Below are 20,810 nucleotides of genomic sequence, written 5' to 3'. Positions count from 1 at the left end.
ATAAACTCCCCTGGGTTCAAACTGGGGATTGAAACCATAAAAAAAAAGTGACATAAAATTGGCTGAGAACCAGGCATGGTGGCACAAGCCTGTCATCCCAGTGACTCAGGAGGCTGAGGCAGGAGGATTGCAAAGTGGAGGCCAGCCTCAGCAACTTAAAAAAGGTCCTAAGCAACTCAGGGAGAACCTGTCTCTAAATAAAATATAAAAAGGGCTGGGGAGGTGGCTCAGTGGTTAAGCACCCCTGGGTTCCTGGTACCAAAAAAGAAAAGAGAAGAAAAATTGGCTAAGCATTGGCCAGAGTTGCAGGAGCCTGGAGCTACCTGTGGCTTGCATTAATGTGCATGATAAAGAATCACCTTAGTTCTATCCTGTCATCTAAAGCAGGTCAGGTGTCCCCAAACCAGATACAAAATGCAGAGGAACCGACTCCCTGGAGGGCTCCAGATTCCAGAAGGAATGCATGGCCATTTTTTGGCAATCTATTCAGGGGACTCCTTTCCTCTATCATGGCCCAACTGCCAAAAATATTGAGAACACTGCCTTTTAAAATCCCATGAGCCCCCTCACCACAGCATTACACAAAACTCTAACTCGGAAAATGCCTTTAGACCTGCCCCCTTGGGATCGCAGTTAAGTGGTCGAAGAGGATTTGATTCCTCAAATCTCAATCCCTAGCTGCAAAGGAAAAGATATTTTTTGAGCTCTCAGTTGCTGTAGCCTCTGCAAGCACACATTTCTGAAGTCAGGTGCATAAAAGTGGGGACACTGACTGCTCCCAATTCTCTCTCCTTTTCCTCCCAGAGCATTCTCTCTTTAAGGGAATGCCTTAGGATGTTTTGGGAGGGTTAACAGGCACCAGAGTACATCATCACTGAGATAGTTGAGTCTAAGCCAGGGGTTATCTAGTCTTGATGATTTTTTTTTCTCTCCTGTGACTAATAAGAAAGGGAAAACTTTATCCACTGGAATTGCTGAGCCAGTTCATTACGAGCCTTTGAGAGCGATCTTGGTAGCATGAGAAATCTTCCAGAGAAAGAAGCCAACACAGAGCCCCTTGAGCCAGCCATGCCTGAAGCTGGAAACGTTTTCAATGACATACACCAATAATTTCTCCTGTGAGTCTCTGTCACAGTGTAATCAGATGATCCCGTTGGACACAAATAAGTTGTAAAAGCCAAGTCAGAATCTCGTTTGTTTTTGCCAGACTGAAAACAACAATCCTATCGCCTACCCCAACCCATCGCAGCCGTCATTTCCTGTCTGTCCCAGGCCTACCTAACTCCCCCACCTCATCTGAGAACCCCCTCCAGTGTCCCACTTCCTTGATACCCACAGTGTGGACACCCAGCTTCCTGAGGGGGGCACAGGCTTAGGAAGAGGGAACCAATAAACTCTTGGCAGAGGTTGCCAAATTACATGGATCACGCACCTTAGCAGGAAAAACACTTTCCGGCAAGCATTCCAATAGCCAAATTATTTATAAATTTCATACTTTGCAACACTACTTACCAGATATTAGCAGAGCTTCAATTTTTTTTATCCTTCCCCCCAGGGATGGAACCCAGGGGTGCTTCACCCCTGAGCCACCTCCCCAGCCCTTTTTAGATTTTATTTAGAGACAGGGTCTCACTGAGTTGCTCAGGTCCTCGCTAAATTACTGAGGCTGGCCTCCAACTTGTGATCCTCCTGTCTCAGCCTCCAAAATGGCTGGGATGACCTGCATGCACCACCGCACCTGGCTCAATATCTTCTTTCGCCATGAACAAAAGTTTCGATTTCCTTTTAAAAGAACACTGAAATAGAAATGCTATTTTCCAATGCACTCTACTGTCATGTAGACCTAAATAGAACACATTTTTTAAAAATGGGGGGGAAAAAAAAGGAAATCCTTTTTTCTTTTTCTGTTTTTTTTTTTTTTTTTTTTAACCCCGCAAGCTCTCGCTCCTCCTGTTTCTTGCTCGGTCTTTCCGAAGGGTCTATCTGGTGGGGGTGGAGCCCTGGCCTGCAAGTCCCCTCCCCTCCCCCACCCCAGTTGTTTTGCTGGAGTGGAAGGAGGGGCGGGGCCTGGGGCGGGGCTTGCGCAGAAACCCTGGCCCCTGGACTTGGGGCAGGGTGGACCCAGTTTCCAGGAAGGGCTTGGGCGGGAAGCCAGGCAGGAAGGGGCTGGGGAGTTTATGGAAAGACTGGCTGGAGCGGCCTGGAGACCAACCCACCGGCCTGGCTGGCGGGCAGCTGGCTTCCCCTTCCAGGCCTGGGGAATCCTTGGCCCTTCCTGGCACCTGCCAGAGCCTGGGGGAGGTGGCAGGGGAAGAGGTGGCCGGCCAGGCCTGCGCAGGTCTCCAGGCGAGGACCAGGTGGGCCGGTCCAGAAGGGGGTGAATCCAGACTCCAGGTCTTACTGGGAGCCTGGCCCCGGCCCCCTGCAGCAGGTGCTTTGAACTGGTGGGGAGGAGCCGCCCTATGACGTCACCTGCCCATCACCTGCTCCTCACCTACTCCTCCAACCACAGAGGGACGCAGTAGCTTTAACTGGTCCAGGGTTTGGTGCCAGGTTGGAAAGATCAATGGGTAAAGAGTCCCACCTATGGGTGGGGGTGGAGCTGCTTCGTGGGGTCTGCCTGGGACTTTGTCCCTGTGGCATGTTTCCCAGGAGGTGCAAATCTAGCAGCTCTGGAGGCTGAGGCAGGAGGATCACAAGTTGGAGGCCAGCCTCCACAACTTTGTGAGCCCCTAAGCATCTTAGGGAGTCCCTGTCTGAAGAATAAAAAATAAAATAGGCTGGGGATGTGGCTCCATGGTAGAACATCCGGGGATCCATCCCTGGTATAAGGAAGAAAAACAGAGCAGGGCACATCCTGTAATCCCAGTGGCTCTGGAGGCTGAGGCAGGAGGATTGTGAATTCAAAGCCAGCCTCAAAAACGTAGTGAGGCCCAAGGCCCTACGCAACTTAGCGAGAACCTGTGTCAAGATTTTTTTTTAAAATAGGGTGGAGATGTAGTTAAATCCCTGGTACCAGGGGGAAAAAAGGGGAGGGGGAGCCAGCATGTCCCCAGCCAACCCCCTCTTCCTGGCTTGAAATGTTAACTTCTTGCTCCTCCCACACACTCCCACCGTTGCTATGTGCCATGACATGAAGGGATGCAGCCAAAGGGTGCCCTTTACCACAGAGTCAGGCTATATCCTTTGAACCTGGAAGCCCCAGGCCTGTGAGTTAAATTAACCTCTTTTCTTCATAAGTATCTTGCATCAGGCATTTTGTTATAGTAACGAAAACTGACTAATACATTGCTTTGGGCTTCTTACTCCCTGACATGGCTCCCTGCTCTGCCAGCCCCAAGGACAAGCATCCCTCAATAGAGACTTTCATATTCTGTCTCCTCCTAGCAACAGAGGCTGAGAGGCTCATTAATTTAGTTATTATCCATACATTCAAGTATTTATTGAGCACCTCCTAAGCCCCAGGCCACTACTCTTCACTCAGGGGTCCTGCCCAACCTCTTTCAAATCCAGTGCCCCACCCCACACAGTGACTGGTTCACGGTATGAACACCGTTTCAGGGCACCCGATCAGGCAAGTATCAGTACATTAGCTGGTAATGCCCTTATAAAGATTTGAACCTGAGAGAACAAGAGCCCTGGACACATGGGGGCCACTTATCACATTATCAGAAGAGCTTTCCTGAGCATGGACTCAAGGGAGAAGTAAACAGTCTAAGATGGGAAAGACGGGCTCCATTCGAGCGCCTGGATCCAGCCATACCTGAAGCAAGAACTACCCCTAGAAAAGAATTCCCACTCATGCCAGTCTGAAGGTGGCTTTTTTTCCATACCACCCGATGATCTGATCGAGATAAGACGAGGGCAGTGAGATGAGCCGGCAGCAGGAGGGAGAGGAAAGCGGAAGAGCAGCAGCCGCAGCTTTGGGAGCAGCCTCCTCCTCACCCCTCCACCCGCTTCTTGGGTCTCCTCACAGTGACCCAGCGTGCGAACATCCCTGCGGCGCAATCTCCAGAAAGAAACAGGAACTTCTCTACCTCAAGCCAAGAGATCGCATCTGTTAGAGCCATCGGGACAGCCAGTGTGGGTCAGGGCGGCAGGTGGAGGCCGGGCGGTCCTCCGATCCAGGAAGAAAGCCCTTGTGCGTGGGTGGCCGGGGGCGGTTCTTCAGTTCTTGTTTATTCTGAATGTGAACCAGATAAGGCTGGGCCTCGGCTTTGCTGCTGTATCAGATGGGCCACCCCAAGCCCAGAGGTCAGCATGGCCAGGGCCGGACACAAGTCAGGGCCCTGTCGCTTCAGCTGCTACCCCGGCTACTCCCGCTGGAGCCCTAAGAACCTCCCCCTTCCATCTTCACGAGTATCTGGCATCAGGCATTTTATTACAGTAACAAAAACTGACTCATACATCGCTTTGAGCCTCTTCCCCACTGACATGCCTCCCCCTCCGCCATGAGAGGCAAAGCCAAGCTCTCTTCTCCAGGGGCTTCTCCCTCCCAGACTCAGGAAAGAAAAGTATTATTTTTCTTTCCATTTTTTCCTGCAGTTCTGGGGATAGAGCCCAGAGCCTCACACATGCTGGATTTGCTCTGCCACTGAGCTACACGTCTCAGTCCTCCAGAGAAACGTTCTGGGGGTACCAGGGATTGAACCCAGGGGTGCTTAACCACTGAGCCACATCCCCAGCCCTTTTTATATTTTATTTAGAGATGGGGTTTTGCTGAGTTGCTCAGGGCCTGGCTAAAATTGCTGAGGCTGGCCTCCAACTTGCGATCCTCCTGCCTCAGCCTCCTGAGTGACCGGGTTGAAAGGAGTTGCACCCAGCTCTATTTTCCTTTCTTTCTTTCTCTTTTTCTTAGACTGAGATTGAACCCAGGGGTGCTCTACCACTGAGTCACATCCCCAGCCTATTTTTATTTTTTATTCTTGAGACAGAGTTTCCCTAAGTTGCCTAGGGCCTCACTAAGTTGCTGAGGCTGACCTCCATCTTATGAGCCTCTGGAGTTGCCAGGATTACAGGCATGCACCACTGCCCCTGGCCAGAGATACATTTTTTAACACTTTTTCCTTAAAAATCTTCATAACTGCATGAATTCTCACCACCCAGCAGGCCTGCAGAACCCTAAGGTGAAAGTAGAACAAAGGCCCTGGAGAGAAAGGACAGGTGTCCCAGAGGCAGGAAGCAGTTCAAAATAGCACGTGGGGTGGTTGGAAAGGGAATCCAGGCTGGAAAAGCTTCAGGGTCGAGAGAGCGAAGCACCTTCCCCGAGCCAGGGCCGCCTTTGCAGCCGGAGGGAGATTGGGGAAGTTTCACAGGCAGCTAGGTGACATTAGTGACCACACAAACATCATTGCCTGGCGTGTGCTCCCCAGAAACAACACAGGACACTACATGAGTGTCCATAAGAGCCAGGATGGTGGTGCATGCCTGTCATCCCAGCGGCTCGGGAGGCTGAGACAGGAGGATCGAGAGGTGGAGGCCAGCCTCAGCAACTTAGCAAGACCCTAAGCAACTCAGCAAGACCCTGTCTCTAAATAAAATATAAAAAGGGCTGGGGAGGTGGCTCAGTGGGTAAGCACCCCTGGGTTCAGTCCCTGGTACAAAAATTAAAAGTGTCGAGAGGAGACAGAGTCCTGTGCTGAGGTTCAGGCAGGCTTCCCTGATCTGCAGCTGGAGGACTCAGGTCCACTTGGCTCACAAGATCAGCTTCTGTTCCCGCATCGTGCATCCATTCAGGCTGGAAAACTTCCCCAGACTCCTTTATAACTGGGGTTCAAATAGGTGCCCTCAGGTATGATATGGAGGGAAGAGGCCATTGCCACGTGGGATCATTCTGGAAGGAAGCGGGTTGTCAAAACGCTGATTCTCTCTGCAGTAACGTGACAGAGCCTGACTCTATTTCTGGGGTGCCTGTTGGCAACCGCAGCATCCGGAGCAGTTTCTGACCCCCAAGTCATAGTTGAGATGCTGCATTCTTAGGAGTGGCAATTCTGGGGGAGATCCCGTGATTTCTCACTCTCTGATGGCAGCAGAGGCTGGCCTCCAACTCGTGATCCTCCTGCCTCAGCCTCCTGAGCCACTGGGAGGTCCATTGCTAGAGTTTCTCTGGGATCATCCTGGGGGCTCAGCCTTGATGTATTCCACCAGCACTTCCATGGGCTTTGTGGCCCCCAAGTGGTTCAATCTCCTCCTGTTCAAGACACCTTGAGCCGGGTGCAGTGGCACATGCCTGTCATCCCAGAGGCTCGGGAGGCTGAGGCAGGAGGATTGCAAGTTGGAGGCCAGCCTCAGCAATTTAGCAAGGTACTAAGCAACTCATTGAGACCCTGTCTCTAAATAAAAATTAAAAGATCTGGGGGTGTGGCTCAGTGATCAAGTGTCCCTGAGTTCAATCCTTGCTCCCTGCCCCACCTCAAAAAAAGAGATCATTCTTTAGTTTGGCTCTGGAATGTCCCCCAAAGAGACACAGATGTGTTCAAGACTTGCTCCTCACCTTGGCACTCAGGGGAGATAGTGGAAACTTGTTAACACGGCCCAAAGCAAAGGAGCCCATCGGTCACAAACCCAAGCCTCCAAAACCATGAGCCCAAATCAACCTTTCTTCTTTTTAAGTCGGCTCTCTTGGGTGTTTGTTACAGTAACGGAAAGGAGTACATCAGTCACGAACCCAAGCCTCCAAAACCATGAGCCCAAATCAACCTTTCTTCTTTTTAAGTCGGCTCTCTTGGGTGTTTGTTACAGTAACGGAAAGCTGTCTAATACAGGGAACCAGGTCATGTGACTCTCATGGCCACGCAGCTCACGCGACTGCAGAGGAAAGCTCTGCCTGTGTCCACTGCCTGGTTCTGGTGCCTCCTGGACCTGAGCCTGCCACCCGCTTGGCCTGGGTTCCTCCATCTTGGATTCCCCAAGTGCAGCCTGCAGCTACAGCCTCGGGGCCTGTCTGGAGGGGACGGGCACAGAAGCTGCCAGGCGCTCTCTGCAGAGCTCAGCGCAGGGCTTGGCCTGTTTTTCAGGAAGGAAACCTTCGCTCCTGTAACAGTCTGAGCACCTCAGCTCAGCCCAGGAGTCTGACCCAGCCAGGAAGCGACCCCTTCCGCCCCCTCTGCTGGCCGCTGGTGGGTCAGAGGCAACGTTCCTGAGGACAGGAAGGGAAGCGAGAGATGGGGACGGACACAGCTGTGGGACTCAGGAGCGGGCTGAGTCAGGGGCTGCTCTCCACGCTCAGCCTGCTGGTGGCTTCCAAGTCCCCAGGTCCTGAGCGGCCCCGGCTGGGGCACAGCTGGGCTGGACGCCCGGCTCCACAATGCTCAGCCGGACCGGCCGGAATTCCTGCAGGACGCTTTGTTCTCGATTGGCAGTCATCAGACCTGGGCCGGGGCTGGGTGACAGGCCAGAAGGAGGCCTCGGGATGTCCTCAATGGCCATGGGGCTGGGCACTGCCCCACGGTGCCCGCCCGCCCTCCTCTGAGCACCCCCCACCCACCGGCGCCACTGCCCCTCCTGGGCTGGCCGCCCGGGAGCCGCCTGGAAACTGGGCCCCGTCCAGCCGTTCAAGCCCCATTAACTCCAGCGGGCAGGCCCGTCTGAGGCTGGCCCCTGCTCCTTGTGGCCGTGCCCTCTCTCTCCCACAGAGACGACTTGTGACTCATTGGGTTCCCCTCTCCCCGAGCCACACAGCCCCCCAGACCGGGCAAACACGCTCCTGCATAGTTGTCCACGGAAACTCTGAAGGACCTTCTCCCGTCTGCGGTGGGCTGTGTGACCTCGGCCAAGTAACACAACCTCTCTGGGCTTCCCCTTCCTCTGCTATATAGGAAAGGCCCCAGGGCTCCTGCCTAGGTGCAGCAAAGAAAGAACATCCAGGGAATGAGAAACAGATTTAATGTCATTGAACTGACTCAGAATTAGGCAATCGGAGAATCTCAGAGGAGATGGTGTGAATTTTGAGTTTTGGTGGTACTTTGGTTGGTATTTGGGGGATTGAACCCAGGGGCGCTTCACCACAGAGCCACCTCCCCAGCCCTTTTTCTATTTTATTTAGAGACAGGGTCTCGCTAAATTGCTTAGGACCTTGGTAAGTGGCGGAGGCTGGCCTCCACCTTGCAATCCTCCTGCCTCAGCCTCCCGAGTCGCTGGGATGACAGGTGTGCACCACCACACCCGGCTGGTTGAAATTTTTCAAGAAAACACACATCTGTGTTCCTCTGTGCTCTGTTCTAAGCACTTTACCTGTGGGACGATGCCAGAAAAAGCATTTTTTGTAGAGGCTGGCCTCCACCTTGCGATCCTCCTGCCTCAGCCTCCCCAGATGCTGGGATGAACACAAAGGGCTGGGGATGTGGCTTAGCAGTTAAGCAACCCTGGGTTCAATCCCTGGTACCAAAAATCAACAAATGGGGCCAGCATTTGTTGGCCAGGGGGCGGAAGGGGTCGCTTCCTGGCTGGGTCAGACTCCTGGGGGGTGTGTGTGTGAGTGTGCGTGGTGGTGTGTAAGTCTGGAGGTGTGTCGTGTGGAAATCTGAGGCCGCCTAGGGCAGAGTTCTCCAGGCAGGGACAGCAGGGGAGGCTCGACTCATTACGGAGCCCTGAGTCAACGTGGCGAGCGTTTCCGTCACTGTTAATGCAGACGGTCTGCAGGCAGGACCCAGAGGGAGCCCGGGGAGCCCAGCAGGGTCCTCAGGAAACAGGTGCTCCTGGAATGTTTCCCGCTGTCGCAGAGACTGCAGCCACCAGGCGAGGTCACCGTGCTCCTCGGGACGGCCGGCAGGGCCCAGCTGCAGCCGCATCCAGCTGGATGGAAACCCGCGGCCATGGGTCCCAGCGCAGGCCTCAGCTGGGACAGGCCCGCAACTCTGCCATAGCCAGGCTCATGAGCTGGAGGCAGGGCCGCCGTGTGGGAAGTCCTGCCCTCAGACTCCGGAATTACTGGCAAGAAGGTCATGAGCACCTTTAATCTGCAAAGCTATTGCCAATTCTTATGGTTTGGCTGTGAGGTGTCCCCAGAAGCCCCCGTGGAGACGGTGCAGGAAGGTTCAGAGGGGACACGATCGGGTCCTGAGAGCCTCAACCCGGTCAGTGCCTGGCTCCCTGGGGGATCCGCTGGGGACACCTGGAGGCAGGTGGTGTGGTGAGGAGGTGGCACTGGGGCCTGGCTCTGGGGACACACTTGCATCTGGGAGTGGAGTCTCTCTCTGCTTCCAAAAAAAATAATAACCCAATCAGCTGGGCATTGCAACCCACAACTGTAATTCCAGCAGCTTGGGAGGCTGAGGCAGGAGGATCACAAGGTGGAGGCCAGCCTCAGCAACTTAGCGAGGTCCTAAGCAACTCAGCGAGACCCTGTCTCTAAATAAAATAGAAAAAGGGTTGGGGCTGTGGCTCAGTGGTTTAGCACCCCTGGTTTCGATCCCTGGTACTAGAAAACAAATAAAATCAAAGAACATGATATGGAAGGGAGAAAAGGTAAAGAGTCAGTTTGTTAACAAGAGACCTGAGCAAATTGACCTCTGCTAGGTGGTCAAGGTCAACCCATCCCTTGTCCTTGATAGGATGTGGAGAGAAGGATGCTTCACTTCTAACCATGAGAAAAACACCAGGCAAGCCTCAACTCTGGGTTCCTCTGCTGCAGAATTCTCAAACCTCAGTCACTGGGAATACCCTGAACATCTTCTTTCCCTCACAATCGCCATCCTCTTGGATGCCTAAGGGCACTGCAAATCTAACCTGCTGGCAGCTGGGCAGATGAACAGAGTCAAAGGGGGAATACGGTATGATTTTGGGATGTATATGTCAGCTTTGCGGAACTACAATGAAATGCCTGAGGCTACTAACTTATAAAGAGAAAAGGTTCATTAGCTCAGGCTTAAATCTGAGATCGGGCAATTCCATTGGCTTGGCCTCTGAGAGGGCAGGGGACAGTGATGGCAGGAGCACATGCCAGAGCAAAGGGTCACATCACAAACCAAGAAGCAGAAAGAGGACACACCCCCAATGACGTAAAGACCTCCCACTAAGCCCCACCCCTTAAAGGTTCACAGCATCTCCCAATACCCCACCCTGATGACGAAGCCTTTGCCTATGGACCTTTGAAAGGGAAAACTCAGGGCTGAAGATAATTCATGTGGAAGTCATCCATGCATAGAGGGTATTTAAAGAGATGAGACTGAGCCGGGTGCAGCGGTGTACGCCTGTCATCCCAGCAGCTCGGGAGGCTGAGGCAGGAGGATCGCAAGTTGGAGGCCAGCCTCAGCAACTTAGCCAGGCCCTAAGCAACTCAGCAAGACCCTATCTTAAGATATAAAAAGGGCTGGGGATGTGGCTCAGTGGTCGAGTGTCCCTGAGCTCAATCCCAGTACCAAAACAAATTTTTTTTTCAATGTAGACTTGAAAAGAACATGTATTTTAAAGTAATTAGTGCAAGTAATTATGGCACGCACCCATAATCCCAGCTACTTGGGAGGCTGAGGCAGGAGGATTACAAGTTTGAGGCCCAAATGAGCAACTTAGAGAGACCCTCTCTCCAAAAAATATCTTTTTATAAAGAGCTGGGGATGTAGCTTAGTGGTTCAACCACGGAACCATTTAAGCAGTTAGTACAATATGCGACATAGGTCAAGTTCACCGATCATGTTATTTCCATCTGCATATCCTACTGATATTCTTCTGCTCCTTCTACAAGTTCCTGAAGGAGAAAAGAGGCATATTGGTTATGGGTTCATCCATTGCTCCTTGTCTATTTTCTGTTGTCTATCATTCCTTTGGATTTTCATTCATGTGCTCTTGTCTCTGCCTCTGTCTAGTTATTTTTGTTGCGTGATTGACATTAAAATGGCAGAAATCATCTGAGACCTAGGATGCTGTTATCTTCCTCTGCCAAAGTGTCAAAATTTTTCCCTCCAGGTCTAGAGGGTACTAGCCATCTTAAATCTCAAGTTTTTATATTTGAGATCTTTTGAAACTGAGCATCCGGCTGTTCCTGCCGGGACTGGTTGAGGTCACCATGTAGTTCACCTTGAGCTCTAGGGTCTAGTGCTTCAGGGGCCTGACCTTTCTCTCCCAGCCTCAGGAGCTGTCAGAAGCAGCTAGTCAGCTCTGAAATCGGTAGGTACCCTCAAGGAAAAAGCAGTCCCCAAAGTTGAACTCACTTTTCTGAACTTTGAGGTTATACTGGCTATTGGCCTGGCGATTCCTCACTATGACCTCGGCAAGGTCTTCAAACAGGCATTTGGGTTGGTTTCATTTTGTCTAAGTTTTCTAATTGCCCCAAGTGGAAGCGTTGGTACCAACCACCTAACCACCTTTATAAAACTCAAATCTCTCACCTCGTTTTTTGTTTGTTTCCTTTTTGTGACAGGGATTGAACTCAGGGACACTTCACCACTGAGTCACATCCCCTGCCCTTTTTTAGTATTATTATTTTATTAGAGACAGGGTCTTGTCGAGTTGCTTAGGGCCTCGCTAAGTTGCTGAGGCTGGCCTCCACCTTGCGATCCTCCTGCCTCAGCCTCCTGAGTTGCTGGGATGACAGGTGTGAGCCACCATGTCTGGTGGGTCTCACTAAGTTGCTGAGGCTGGCCTCCAACTTGCAATCCTCCTGCCTCAGCCTCCTGACTCACTGGGATGACAGGTGTGCACCACCATGCTTGGCTCACCTTGTTTTTGAAAAGGAAACATCCAGAATTTTCTATTTCTCAGAAGAAGGTATACCCCCATTCCAGGATGTTACATTTTAGAGTTTGGTGAGAATTTAAAGGAATGAGTCTGCTGCTATGGACTCCTAAAGGCAGCTGAATACAGAATGTGTCTCAAGAAGAAAAGAAAAGGAGGAGGAACAAGGCCATATCTTTATTCCGGGTGAGCCACGCTACCTGCTGAACATGTAGCGACATGAACACGGTACCCCCACTTGGTGACAGCGTGCACTGAGTATAAGCAGTGTACCTAAAATGGGTATCACAGGCCAAAAATTAAGTCAGTGGTTAGAAAATCACTACTGGAGGTTTGAGAGCAAGCCTCTACCTCAAAATATGACGGGAAGAAATGAGGCAGAAAACAGATTCTGGAAGTGTCTAGGGCAAGAAGGACCCCAAGCAGCCCTGGCTTGCTCCTCTTTACACGCCAGGCTCCAGCCCACTTTCCCACCAATCCTTGCCCTCAACTCTCACCAAAGAGAACAACGATTTGTATTGGAATATTCTAGAATCTCAGGAGAGATTCTGGCCGATATTTTATTCCTTACTTTCAACCTTGTTCAATGTCTCCTTTCTTTTTTTTGCAGTGGGGGGTGGGTGTTGGATTTTTTGGTACCAGAGACTGAACCCAGAGCCACTTCACACTGAGCCACATCCCCAGCCATTTTTTTTCTTAAAGACAGGGTCTCGCTAAGTGGCTGAGGCCGGCCTCCAACTTGCGATCCTCCAGTCTCAGCCTCCCAAGTCACTGGGATGAGAGGCATGGTCCACAGCAATAACTGAGTTCTCCTCATGAATTTTCCCAACCATATAAAAAATCCCTCCAGTTCTCTTCCCGACCAGCAGAGAAATTTGGGGCTCGGAATTGCTCCTGAAAAATCTCTAGTGATTCATTATTAAAACATGGAGGAAAGAGAAAATCAGAGAGGTCTATGCACTTGTCCCAAGTCACAGCTCTCGCTTGGCCAGGAGTCAGGGCAGCTCTGTCACTTACCGTCTCGCTGTTACTCTCTGCCACACATCCATCTGTACAGTCTGGGGCTTTAGTCCTTTGACAATAGCAAGATTAGAGGAATAACTTCCAGAAACCCTTTGAATAGAGGCTTCAGGGCACATTTGCTGGCAAAAGCAAATGAGAGGTTTCAGGGCCCATGAGCCACAAGATGCTTCCAGACGCTGTACTTGCATCTAGTGGCCGGCCATCAGGTCCAGAGCCACCAGCCTACAGATGGCTTCTGTCTGGAGCAACACCTTTGGGGTCAAACAAACCTAGAACCAGGTGCCGTGGTGCACGCCTGTCAACCCAGCGACTTGGGAGGCTGAGGCAGGAGGATCGCAAGTTCGAGGCCAGCCTTGGCAAACTTAGCAAGATCCCATGTTAAAAAAAAAAATTGAAAGGGCTGGAGATGTCGCTCAGCGGGAGAGCAGCCCTGCATTCAATTCCAGGTGCAGCAAAATAAATAAATATGAAAACTAAAATAAAATGACTCATGGTCATGCTTGGAACATAGTAGGTGCTCAGTAAACATCCACGGTTATTAGCAGAAAAGGAGAACGGAAGAAGGTTTAATGATAGGTACGAGGATTTGGCTAAGCCTGGAATACTCACCTGGGATGCCAGGGTCCCTGTCACCTTGTGCCGAGGATACCAGGGTCCCCATGACCTTGTGCTGAGGAAGGATAGTGGCCCCATTGCAGAGTTGAAGATAAGTTGATCCAGACAGATCCTCTGCCTGGGACGACATCCCCAGGCAGTGAAAAGGCAGGACTCGAACCCAGAACTTTCTGATCCCAAAGACTCTGCCCGTGCAATTATACCTTACTCTCTGGACTAGTTCATTGTCAGGTCCGTGTTGCAGGACAAAGCAGCCATGTGAGCTGCCTGCAAGGAGAGACGCTCTTTTATTCCACAAACCCACATCAAGGGCTCACCTCCGCTTACATACCGCCAGGGACGGGGAGCTCACTGCTAGCCCCTTCCCTGTGAGCAAAAACTGGCTGAGGCTGGCCTCCACCTTTCGATCCTCCTGCCTCAGCCTCCCGAGCTGCTGGGATGACAAGCATATCCCCACCATGCCGGGACTCTTGCTGTTTATTTTTATATTTTGTTCTGAAAGGGTGCATACATTAATCCCGGTGCCCCCGCCCCCTAGGCTTTCCAAAATATATTATCTCATTTAGTGTTTGAAACCACTGTGTCCATCCCCGCCCCACCCCAACAAAGACAGGAAGTTCTCAATTTACAGGCTAATTGTGTTCCTCCAATTCCTTTGTGAGGCTTTGTTTGGAAGGCGGAACCGCGCTCCCACACAAACAAGGTTATAAATGGCTCAGGGCGCCCCAGGAGCCCCCCCAAGCCGGCTTTACCCATCATGCCCAGCGCAGATTTGCATATGGTAATGAGCAGCGCAGGATGCGGGGAAGTTAGTGTCTCAGACTTTAAAACAAAGCAGAGGGAAACGGGCGACGGGAAAAGATGTTCGCTCATCTTCAATACTTGCTGCCAGAGGAAGTCGCAGCCCGAAGAGTGGCCGACTTTCCATGCTTGGAGCAATGACAGTCCTGGGACTAGATTCAAAGCCCCTTGCCAGCAGGGGGGGTCCAGATTTTTTTTCTTTTCTTTTCTTTTTTTGGTCCCTGGGATTGAACCCAGGGGTGCTTCACCCCTGAGCCGCATCCCCAGCCCTTTTTCTATTTTATTTACAGACAGGGTCTCGCTGAGTTGGTTAAAGCCTCGCTAAGTGACTGAGGCTGGCCTCCACCTTGTGATCCTCCTGCCTCAGCCTCCTGAGCTGCTGGGAAGACAGCCATGTGCCACCACTTGGGTGAAAATTTTGGGTGAAGATTTTGACCAAAACATAGCACCCGATGGTAAGGGATGGTGTGGTATCTCAGACGGGCCTTGTCACTTTCTGTCTGTGACTCCTGGAAAGCCACTGGACGTCTCTGAGGGTCCCCACGTGGAAAGCAGACATGTCAAAGTCCTTCCTGGGGGATGGGGAGGATTCAAAGAGACCATGCATATAGAGAACTTGGCAGAGCCTCCAGCACATAGTAGGTGCTCAGTAAAGACTGACTCAGCTTGTTAAAAAATGTGATCCAGGCGTGGTGGCCCACACCTGTCATCCCAGCAGCTTGGGAGGCTGAGGCAGGAGGATCGAAAAGTGGAGGCCAGCCTCAGCAACTCAGTGAGGTCCTGAGCAACTCAGTGAGACCCTGTCTCTAAATAAAATAGAAAAAGGGCTGGGGAGGTGGCTCAGGGATGAAATGCCCCTGGGTTCAATCCCTGGGACCAAAAAAAAAAAAAAAATGATGCTCAATACATAATAGTGACAGTTCCGATTGACCATCCGGGAAAGACAGTCCTGTTGGCGAGAGCAGAGAGGCGAGAGCAGAAACTGCCAAGCCGTTCCCTCACAGACGGCCCTTTCCAAAATGCACATGTGTTTCCCGTCGGGGCCAGCACCTTCGGTCAGGGACATGAGTGTGGCTTGACATTTTAGCACTGAAAAGTGGGACAGAAGCTGCTGAGGGGAAATCCCTTCTCACCGGCGTGCAGAATGGAGGCTGGGAGATCCCCTCTTTTTCTCTCCACTGCTCAGAGCTGGCTGCACCTGCGCCACATCATCCAATAGCCCTGCAGCCTCTCCCCGGAAGAGAAGCCCGGCTCACCTGGGGTTGAAATGCTGCTACCTCACCCAGGTGCCGCAGCCTTTGCCAGTCATCCCAGCGGCTCGGAGGCTGAGGCAGGAGGATAGAAAGGTTGAGGCCAGCCCCAGTAACTTAGTGAGGCCCTAAGCAACTCAGTGAGACCCTGTCTCTAAATAAAATATTTTTAAAAAGGACTGGGGATGTAACTCAGTGGTTAAGCACCCCTGGGTTCACAACTCTGGAGGCTGAGACAGGAGGATCACAAGTTGGAGGCCAGCCTCAGCAATTTAGCAAACCCCTCTCTCAAAATAAAAATAAAAAAGAACTGAGAAATATGAGTTTGTTGGGATGAACCCAACTACAATGTATAACCATAAAGCTCAAATTTAAAAAAAATAAATAAATAAGCCAGGCATGGTGGCCTAAGCCTGTCATCCCAGCAGCTCCGGAGGCTGAGACAGGAGGATCGCAAGTTGGAGGCCAGCCTCAGCAAGTTAGCAAGGCCCTAAGCAACTCAACGAGACCCTGTCTCTAAGTAAAATACAAAATAGGGCTGGGGATGTGGCTCGGGGGTTAAGCATCCCTGGGTTCAATCCCTGGTACCCCAAAATAAAATAAAATAAAATAAAAATTTAACAGAAGGGCGGGGGATGTGGCTCAGTGGTCAAGTGCCCTTGATTTCCATCTCCAGGACCAAAAAGCAAAACGAACTGACAAACAGGTGGAAGGAAAGCCACCGGGAAGGAGACCCCAGAATAGTCCCCAGGGACCCCCAGAGCTTCGAGGAGCAGGGCATGCTGGGAAAACCGCATCAGGTGGCCAGCACATGCAGGACACCTGAGAAAGCGGTTTCCATCTCTCTGTCTCTGTCTCCATGTCAAATGGGAACAGGGACCCGGGAGGACAAAGGCCTGACTCAGTCCCCCAGGCCCCTGGGACACTCTGCTGCAGCAAGACCCCCCCACCCCGTGCATCCTGGTGGGGACGCCCAAGAGCTGAGGGTCTGGGGGTCACTGGCCAGCGGGGAGGGCCCGAGGCCGGGTCACCGGGACGCTGGAGAGCGGCGGGCAGCGATTATCTGATGGAGCGCTTCCTCGATGGCGGCTCATAGGCACGTGGGAAACAATGAAGGTTTCCTATCAGCTCCAAATAGGTCATGAAAAACTCCGGTCGGACCAGAGGAGGCCTCAGTAAGTCCATGGGAAGTGCCTGAGTCACCCAAGGGCCTCCTGGATGCCTACAGCCCTGGTGGAAGAGGAAAGAGAGAGAGTGGTCCATTCATGATCCCAGGCAGAGGCCAGGAAGCGCTTGTCCTCCACAGGGGCCTCCCCAGAGCAAGAAAGAGAGGCTGCCTGGGCCCCACTCAGCAGCCCAGCTTGCTCAGGAGCCGGGCTCCATGGGCCATTCTGGCTGCCACAGAGAACGGATTCTTTAAGCCCCGGGAGGTGGCGCGCTTGTTATCCCAGCAGCTGGGGAGGCTGAGGCAGGAGGATCGCAAGGTGGAGGCCAGCCTCAGCCACTTAGCGAGGCCCTAAGCAACTCAGCGAGACCCTGTCTCTAAATAAAATAGAAGAAGGGCTGGGGATGCGGCTCACTGGTTAAGCACCCCTGGGTTCAATCAAAAAAATAAGATAAAATAAAATAAATAAGATAAAAATAAGATAAAATAAAGTTCATTAAAGGAAGGACTTTTTTAAGTCCTACCTTATTTGTCTAAGAGCATCTGCTGATTCAGAACTGGACGCAGGACCGCTCAAGTGACCCCCTCACCCACCTCCTGCTTTACTCTGGGTTCTGGGTATCTCCTCGGCCTTCTCCACTCTTCAGATTTTTTGGAGAAAAAAAAAAGGAAGCGTCACATATTTCAGAGTTTCCAGGGACTGTTACCTGCCCAAAGTCTTTCAGAGTGAAATTTCCTGATTTCCCTCTGGCCAGACAGGGAAATTCTTCTTTCTCCTTCTCTAAGATTGTGCTAGTGGGAGGGCTATGGATGTTGCTCAGTGACAGAGCCCTTACCTAGCATGTGCAAGACCCTGGGCTCCATCCCCAGCACTAAAAAAAAAAATTAATAAAATAAAATAATTCTAGTCTATTATTATTATTATTATCTGTACCAGGGATTGAACCCAGGGTTGCTTAACCACTGAACCACATCCCCAGCCATTTTAATTTTATATTTAGAGACAGGATCTCCCTAAATTGCTCAGGACCTTGCTAAGTGGCAGAGGCTGGCCTCCAACTTGCAATCCTCCTGCCTCAGCCTCCTAAATAGCTGGGATGACAGGCATGGGCCACCACGCCCAGCAAGTCTATTATTCTTTAAAAGATCAAATATGATCATGCCCCACAGGAAGACTGATTTTGATTGCTAACTTCATGGCTGGTTTATGTGAACATAAACATCCCAACAGTTAACTGTCTAAAGCTGCGGCCACGGTAAACAGCCTCAGAAACTGAAAGGAAGCTTTTCATTCCGAAGCCTCTGACAATTTCACAGCCTCTCCTTCACCGCAAGGAGCCAGCCTTCTCAGGGACCCACATCTGTCCAAGGAAGTCACCAGGCCAAAGTCTTGCTTACAAAACTTCCATCTTTCTGATCAGACACTATTATAAAGAATAACTTGCCTGCCAGACATGGTGGCACACGCCTGTCATCCCAGCAGTGTGGGAGGCTGAGGCAGGAGGATCACAAGTTGGAGGCCAGCCTCAGCAACTTGGTAAGGTGCTAAGCAACTCAGCGAGACTCTGTCTCTAAATCAAATATAAAAAGGGCTCAGTGGTTAAGCACCCCTGGGTTCAATCCCTGGGACCAAAAAAGAGAGAGAGAGAGAGAGAGAGAGAGAGAGAATAACTTGCCTGCCAAGGGCCGTGGTGCATGCCTGTAATTCCAGTGACTCAGGAGGCTGAGGCAGGAGGATCACAAGTTGGAGGCCAGCCTCAGTAATTTCATCAGTCCCTGTCTCAAAATAAAAAACAGCTAGGGAGGTACCCCAGTGATAAAGCCCTGTGAGTTCAATCCCCAGCACCAAAAGAAAAATGAAGAGACTTTCCTAATCTTACTTTCTGGCCACTGCTCTTAGCCTGTGTGCACCTTCAGCCTTTCCCAGTGGGACGCGAGGATTTGACACTGTGTCTGTGCCAACCTCATGCCAAGGAGCCCGATGAAACCTTTAAATGAGATGCTACTTAGTGCACAGGAGCTGTGTGCAGTGTAGGCTTCTAGAATATGCATCGCATAAAACTGAACCAAAGGAAACTCGCTCAGCCCCTGGCCTTGGGGGTCTCCTTCCCCAGGAAGGACACGTGGGAGGGGGAAGGCAGACCCCTGGTGGCTCCGTTCTAGAAAGTGCTCTCGACTCCTGAGGGAAAGGGGCCCCCGCTCAGCCACAGACGGAGAACAATGTCAGGCTGGCTCCGCGCAGGGCAGGTGCGCCTGTGCGGGACTCTTTCCTGAAGCCTCCCAGGGCCGGGCCGGGCCGGCAGGCTGGCTGCATTTATTGTCCATTGTTCCAGCCTGGGACAGGAAGCACTTTCTGTTCCCAATTGCTCGGGTGGATTAATTTACAGCGAAGAGTTCAAAGTTGGCGCATGCACCTGTTTTTCTCTCCCAGAGGCCAGCCTCCAGGTTTGGAGGGGCTAGCAGAAGTCCCCTGTGCAGAGACGCCCTCCACTGGTGTCTCTGCCCATCTCTCCTTTGGACACTGGGTTCTGAGTGGACCCCAGCTAAGACTCCAGGGCTCCATTCCTGCTTACTTAGTCAACCCCACCGACTTCTGGGCCAGCTCCCGCGTGGGAGAAGATGTTGCCTTGTGGGTCACGCACCCACGCTAATCAGAAGTGAACAATGACAGCCGGGCATTGTGGCTGTAATCTCAACCCCTGGGGAGGCTGAGGCAGGAGGATCGCAAGTTCGAGGCCAGCCTCTGCAACTGTATCTCAAAATAGAGAACAGAAAGGGCTGGGGATGTAGCTCAGTGGTAGAGCACCCTTGGGTTCAATCAATCCATACTATCACCAAAAATATGTATATATATTGTTGATGCAGAAGCAGAATTTTGGAGTCTGTTATAGGATGGAAATTCTGACTCTATTTCCAGTCCTTCCTTTATTTAATTTTTAATTTTTTTTTTTGTATCAGGGATTGAACCCAGGGGTGCTTCACCCCTGAGCCACCTCCCCACCCATTTTTCTATTTTATTTAGAGATGGGATCTCGCTGAGTTGCTGAAGGCCTTACTAAGTAGCTGAGGCTGGCCTCCAACTTGCGATCCTCCTGCCTCAGCCTCCGGAGCCACTGGGATTACCAACCTCCCTTGTCTTCATAGGAGACTGTGGCCCAGCTCCCTCCCGCCGTGCTGACCATTAGCTAGCACTGCCATCTCATTTGGCGCACTGTGTCCCCAAAGAAGATGGCTCCGCTCTCCCAGGCCCTCCACCCGCTGCCCCAGCAGCCCAGCCCTTGGAGGCCCACCGCCGCCTCCGCCTCCACCGGGCCGCTTCCTCCTTCCCCACGGCAGGGTGGATGCATTATCTCCCTGGCCCCCTCTCCAGGTTCGCCTGCTGTCCCCCTGAGTGACAGAAGTGTCCTTTGTGGAGGGGAAGATTAGAGGCGGACTGGAGGCTGCACAGCCTCGCCCGGATGACAGGGGATGTCAGCCCGGGGAGCCGCAGAACCCAGAGCGAGGAAAAGTCTTGACAGGCCTGGAAGAGATCCAAGAGGGCGACGGCGGGCGGGGGACCCGCTCCTGCCACACAAAGGCCGGGCCTGTCTTCACACCTGCGGGTTGAGCAGCGCCCAGGGCCGGAGGCCGCGGAGGCCGCGGGGAGGGAGATGAATAATTCGCACTGAAAGAAGCGTGTCACGGGGAGATAGCTCAGCCAGACACTTCAAATAAAGGCAGGCAGCCGCGGTGACAGGGGACATTCTTCGCCACCGGGGTACCTCAGTGCAGAGACGTCCTCAAAGAAAAGCCCCTTGAACCCTTCGTAGGTATTTTTATTAAAGAAAAAAAAAAAATGAGGGAGAGAAAGAGGAGAGAGGAAGCCCAGCACAAAAGCAGAGCCGGGCTTCAGCACCAGGCCCAGGGCTCCGTCCTGTCACCTGTGTGAGAAAGAGGGCGGAGCCTCCTGGACAGCTGGAGGACAGGGTCCGGTTATCCTTCCTGGCTCTGCATTTCTTTCTTTTTTTGGTCCCAGGGGTGCTTCACCCCTGAGCCACCTCCCCAGCCCTTTTTCTATTTTATTTAGAGACAGGGTCTCACCGAGTTGCTTAGGGTCGCTAAGTGGTTGAGGCTGGCCTCCACCTTGCGATCCTCCTGCCTCAGCCTCCCGAGCCGCTGGGATGACAGGCATGGGCCACCGCACCGGATTTCTTTCTTCTTGTTTGGGGGGTACTGAGGATGGACCCTGGGGCTCCTGCCTGTGAAGCAAGGGCTCTAGCGCTGAGCCACACCACACCAACAGACTC

This window comes from Sciurus carolinensis, chromosome 19 (genome assembly GCF_902686445.1).
Source record: "Sciurus carolinensis chromosome 19, mSciCar1.2, whole genome shotgun sequence".
Taxonomy (NCBI): Eukaryota; Metazoa; Chordata; class Mammalia; order Rodentia; family Sciuridae; genus Sciurus; species Sciurus carolinensis.
Note: the sequence above shows the minus strand (reverse complement) of the source record.